At 56.2% G+C, this 5,854-nt stretch overlaps 1 long non-coding RNA gene across 1 annotated transcript; it reads left to right on the top strand.

Moving 5' to 3' along the window:
• Positions 1–558: 558 nt before the first annotated feature.
• On the top strand, positions 559–5,620 carry LOC133766441 (uncharacterized). The gene is made up of 4 exons (XR_009866710.1): positions 559–1,088; positions 1,613–1,719; positions 2,564–2,820; positions 5,024–5,620. It is a non-coding gene; the product is annotated as an uncharacterized LOC133766441 (long non-coding RNA).
• Positions 5,621–5,854: the final 234 nt, after the last annotated feature.

Below are 5,854 nucleotides of genomic sequence, written 5' to 3'. Positions count from 1 at the left end.
CCCAGCAGGGGGAGGGTCCGGAGACACAGGCTGGAGGGGCGCTGTCCTCAAGGCCAGGGACCCAGCCAAGGTTAGTGTGTGAGTGTTTTCGTGCCTCACAGCTCTTCCGTGAGGCCTCGGCGTTTTCTGGGGTCCAGGGGACAGTGCCCGAGGTAGAGCCCCTCCGTGGGGGAGTTCCCTGCGGAGGCTGTCCGAGTGCTGGGCCGCTCTGGTTAACCTCGGTGTTGGCAACATTGGCTCAGGGCTTTGCTGCTGTTCCCTTAGAACGCCCAGCAGAAAACAAAGCCAAGCCCTGCGCCAACACGGCCCAGTGTAAAGGTTACACAGGCAGAGCCCACCTATCTCTCCCCTTAGGGTTCGGGGAGGTGAGTCGGGCGCCCCGTGTCCGTCACCCCCTCCCCACGCCACTGAAGGCGTCTGTGACACATGGAGGCGGTTGTGCTTGGGGAGAACCACCTTCAGCCTAGATGCCAGCCGGTCAGCTCCTTGCAGCGGTGTCGCAGCCACCGCCCACCCCCAGAGCCCCAGCACCTGCCCGGTGGGGCGTGGTCCCAGGCAGCAGCCCCGCCCTACCCCTGCTCATCTGGCACTGCAGCGGGGACAATGACCCTGGCTCAAGAACTGTGTTGCTAGGCCTTGCATGGAACCTTCAGCATCACCGCTACCCCCTCCCTGGTCCTCTTCTCCCCTGACCTCCTTTCCAGCTTCATCCTAACTCCAGGATGATCTCGAAATACACCTGGAAGTCCTGGAAATCCCTCCGTGCCTCCAAACTGTCCCGAAAGACCGGGCCTCCCCCTAACCGCAGTGGGACAGGCACTGCCCCCCCACCCTCTGACCACAGCCCCTCTCCCAAACCCTGGCGCCTCAGTGCCTTGTTCTACGAAGGCCAGGCAAGTACCAAGTCCACACCGCTCACGCTGTTGGGAACCGATGGCTCCTGCTCGTCCCCCCCCCCCCCAGCCCCACAGAGCCACTGCACCACCTGCTGAGGAGCCAGGGTGACAGGGACGATGCTGAATGGGGACGTCTCCGGTCCTGGCTCCTGGAGACCCAGCAACGCCCTCTGCGTGGGATTCTCGAACCAGGTAGGCCAGCCCGTGTTCTTTATAACACGGTGGATTCTCACTGTGATTCTAGATGCTTCATCGTGGAACCTGATTTACAAAAATCTCCTAAAATAAATGGGGCCGAGTCCCGAGAGAGACCGGGTGAGAGCCAGAGGCAGTGCTACTTAATGCCGCTGTCACGCTGGGGAATTCCTTGGAGGTTTGTACAGTGGGCTGCAGAGGGCGACCCCAGGGCTGCCTGCCCTGTTCTTAGCTCTGGACAAAGCCCCACCCAGGCCATGCCTCTCTGACCACAGGGTGGCTGCTTTTCCCAAACACGTCGTACCTCCCTGGGAACCGGCTTCCCTGCCATTCTTCAATCTTGCAGAGCCTCTGCTCAGAGACTGGATGGCACGTGGCCAGAACGAAGCGTGCTTGCACACACACACACACATGCATACACACACCTCTTCTCTCGGCTCCTGATTTAGCCTTGAGACTCGCAGTGTTGTCACTTCCTTGGGGGCAGTTAGCCACATTCCTAATGACAGCATTCTCCCCAGAGACCCCCCTCGGCCCACCAGCAGCCTTGGTGACACAGGGGACTCGCACCTGCCACCTTGTCCTTTCCAACTGCTGAGGACTTCTGGCAACAGCCGGATTTGGAGAGGTAAGCCCCGAGCCAACGCCCCCAACCTGCGGAGTCAGGAGCTAACTCCAAAATGGGGTCCCCGTGCCTGCCACCTGTGGCAGTGTGCCAAGTCCAGGGCGTTCACTGGATGCTGAAAGGGAAACTACTTTTTGGAATTTGCAAAGTCAACCCTCGGGCATTCTGGGCAGCAGAGCAGAGCCGAGAGGTGTTTGGTACCTTGCTCACCAGGGGTAGAGGCAGAATGACTGCTGGGGCAGATTTGAACCCCGGGGTGCCCCCAGGTGAGCACAGGGGAACTAAGCACCTCTGTCCACCTGAGCAGTGAAAAGCCACTTCAATGATTGGCAGCTCCCTGCGGGGGAACCCTGAACCTGCTGCAGAGGCCCAGTGCCAGGCAGCTGCTCTGTTCGAGTGTGAACGTTCCTGTTCCTGGTGGCACGGAGGTGGACGGGCTTGGCCTGGGGGTAGCAGCCACCACCCGGTTTCCCTGGGCCCCGTGGCTCATGTTCCGTGTGTTCCCCGTGCACGCCACAAAGGCGTTTGCAACCCTAGCATCAGTCTTGTTAGGCCAGTGGCTTTTTCTTTCCCCCTAGTAATTCGGGGCAAACATTCCTACCCATGAGGCCATCGGGAAAGTTGTAGTGCCAACCCCACCCCCAACACCCCAAGAAAATTAGGCACGCACCTTGCTGAAATTCCAGGGACAGAGCCGACGTCCTCAGCTTCCCACCAGTCTTCGATGCAGTTTAAAGGGAGGGGACTAGGGAAAGCCTGCTCCATCTTCCCCACCTCCGCCAAAGCGGTTGTTTGAAGTTGTGACTTTAAAAGGCACTGATACAATGTTTTAATTTCTTTCTTAAAGGGCCAAGAATAAATGCAAAACCTACCTTCTGTGGCCTCTGGCTGCCTGGCACACTGGTTCCCTTCTGAGACTTGAACCATCGCCCCCCAGTTTCCAGGACTTGGCCCAGGGACCAGAAGCAAGGAGACCTATGACAGAGGCACAGTAAAAGATGAGCCAGGGGTCCCTCAGTCTGAGAAGCCCTGCCTTCCTGGTGGGACAGGTGCAGGGGCCGGGGCCAGGCACCTGCTGCCAGTCCATCAGCGCTGAGCTCTCAGGTGAGCGGAATCCAGGTCAGGGCCAGTGCGCTGGACAGAGAAGCTACTGTCAGGGCTATGAGGGGTGGCGGCTCTGGAAACCCTGCCCCTGGCCAGGTTCCACTGCAGCTCCATCGGGCTCAGGGAGGCTGAGCAGCCCACCCCTGGCTCCAGAGCCTGGCCCTCTCGTTTCCTGAGCCAGAGCCCAAGGTGACCCCGCTCTGCCCCAGGGCACTCTGTGGGCCAGGCACTTGGCCTGCATCGCCTCGCCTCTGGCCCAGAACAGCCCTGGGAAGGGACAAGACCCGGGATGAGGAATGTGCTCAAGGTCTCAACTTTTAAGGAGGGTGTCAGGCTCTGGGGGGCTGCACCCTTCTCCCTCGTGCTGACCCCAGGCAGCATGGGTAGGACCACCCTCCAGACCTCCTACCTCCCCCCAACCGCAAACGCCAGAGCCTCGGGGGTAGATTACCATTAATCCAGTAATCTGCTGCACTGGACCCCAGGGTTGCTCCGTGGGCCTCACTAGACTGTAAGAGGTTGTGTGTGTGTGTGTGTGCACACGTGCATACATGCATTTATTTGCATGTATATTGTCTTGTATGTGATGGATTTGATATTCTTTCATCTTTGCCTATCCTGTCTACCCCAAAATGCTCAGCACAATAGAAAATCCCACTGTCCCAGCAGCACGGTGTTCAGATACAAAGATGACAGATAAAACAACCCCGTCCCTTCTCAGCCTTTCCCCGAGATAACCAGCTGCCCGTTTTACAGCCTGGGCACTGTCGAGGTCACAGAAGTCACACACACTTCGAGATGCCTCAGGCAGGTGAACCATCACCCATCACACCCATCAGTGCAATGCACATCCCCACCTCTGACTGATGGAGCACGCAAAATGGGACAAGGCTGGCCTCCTGTCCTTGAACTAAGCTCCCAGGGCCCTGGCCACCCTGGCCCAGGGCCACACCCCAGCTACCCCTGAGGGCTTTGCACACTGTGTGCCCTGCAGAGTCTTGAATGAGTCTCTCCCATGTGCGACCCCTCCCTCCCTGCTGTGACGTCATCCACGTACAGCTCCTCCCCTTTCCTACACCTGCGGTCTTATCTCTTCCTCCTGGACCGGCCTTGTTAGGTGCTCTAGTCCAGCACCCGTGGCCACCCAGCAAGGGTTCCCTACAGCTGTGCTGGGGGAACAAGTATGGGACCCACGCTTGCCAAGGCTGGGAGCTCGGCCGCCCTCTGTCCACTTGGCCAGCCCGCCCTTGTCTGTCCTGTCCCAGGGGTGGCCCCTCTCAAACTCCGAGAAGCTGAGAGTGCTCTTGTCCGCTTCCCACGGAGGGAGGCCTCTTGCTTGGCCGGTGAGGAGCAGGGGACGATGCCTTCCATGGCAGAGGGGGGCCACTGCCACCCGGAAGCTGACAGACCCTGGAATTGGGAGCTGCAGCACACAAAAGGACTCCTGGGCTGGCTTCTCCGAGCCCCAGGACCGATGAGACTCCTCCGTAACACCCCCGCATTGCCCCTGCACTTCCAAACGCCGCAGAGACGCAAGGGGCAATTGCGAAGTTTCGGCGGCCCCTCCTCCAGCCCTCTGCCGGCTTCAGCAGCACAGGGGCTGGGCCTGGGGTGCTCTTCCCCCTCCCCAGCACCCGGCACCATGCCGCTGAAGTAGCACCTTGACAGTAGGAACTCCATTTTGGAGCACTTAAGACTCCACTCTGGGAAAGCACCCCCCCCCCCCACCGTGAGACTCTGGTCTGAAACTCTGATCTAAAACAGTAGAACAATAGCAGTCCACTACATCACACTTGGCAGAGCATAGGAACCCCCTAGCATAATTGTTCAAGCTTAAAAGTAGAAAGGTTGCACCTGGGTTAATGATAAAAATGTAATTTGTCTATGTCCTACATATAATTAAAACCAATACCTGGATTGATGTCAGGATTATAAGATTGTAACTGGTATTGTCAAGATTATAATTGATACTAGTTTCCCATAGGTTTTAGGTCAGCTTGACCCCGGTAACCATGTATTCCCCCCTGTTCCTAGCAACCATGAATTCCCCTCCTGATTTTGTGGTTTTTGCCTTTATAAACCCTGTTGCTTTGGGCTTCAGGGTCGAGAGTTCTTTAGGGCATGAGCCCACTCTCCACCGCCGGCAATAAAGGACCATCAGGTTTTATCAGTGTGTGGAGCTCCTTTGTTCATACTCGCTCAGGTACAACATTTTGGAGGCCCCAGCGAGATATGGAGACCACTTCCCGGAAGACCTCGCTGCGATCCTTCCAGGTTGGTGCTCTGGCCATAGGGGAGGCGCCCCCTGATGATGTTCCAGGGCCCCGTGTCCCGATCATCGACCTGGGAGGCTCGGCTCGACCTTTTCACCGACCTATTGGCCTTAGGTCCTCTGGTAAGTCGACTCCTGTTTTCTGGTGGCGCCTTCTGGGTATTGGAGGTCTGACAAGACACCAATACAGTCTCCGTTCCGTTTGAGCGCGACGGCGTTAGGACGGGAGACTCTGGTCTGGTTAAAGAAAGGCCTGTCCTGGATGTACTGGTTTCTGTTCCTGTCTCGTGGCCACTTTCTGATGCACCGTCTGGGAGGTAAACTCTTCTCCCTGTGCTGCCTGTTTGTCTCCTTTATTCCCTTGTCTCTGGAGTCTCTGTTCCTTCCCTGAGCATGGGCTCTGCTCAGTCTAAGGGACACCTTTTCAATGTAAATTTTCTCTCTTTTAAATCTAACAAGATTGCTGCCTTAAAAATTGCCTGTAACTTGCCAACGTTTTGTGGCTTGGTTTTTATAGATCTGGTTAAAAAATAACAATGGGTGATCAGCCCTGATGTGGACTTTTCAATCTCTGGTTTATGTCATTAATTTCTAGCTAGAGTTTTATAAAAAGAGTAAAATTCCATGTAAATGTAATTTTGACCTTAATTCAGACAAAGGTATAATACAATATCAACATGTTAAGTCACTGAGGTGTAACTGCTAATTATAAATTGAGTAAATGAGATAAATGTGTCTAACAAAAAATGTCTTCATTTGAGT

Source organism: Lepus europaeus, chromosome 9 (assembly GCF_033115175.1).
Source record: "Lepus europaeus isolate LE1 chromosome 9, mLepTim1.pri, whole genome shotgun sequence".
Classification (NCBI taxonomy): domain Eukaryota; kingdom Metazoa; phylum Chordata; class Mammalia; order Lagomorpha; family Leporidae; genus Lepus; species Lepus europaeus.
The sequence above is the reverse complement of the archived record's forward strand: the minus strand, read 5'-3'. Positions and strand labels throughout refer to the sequence as shown.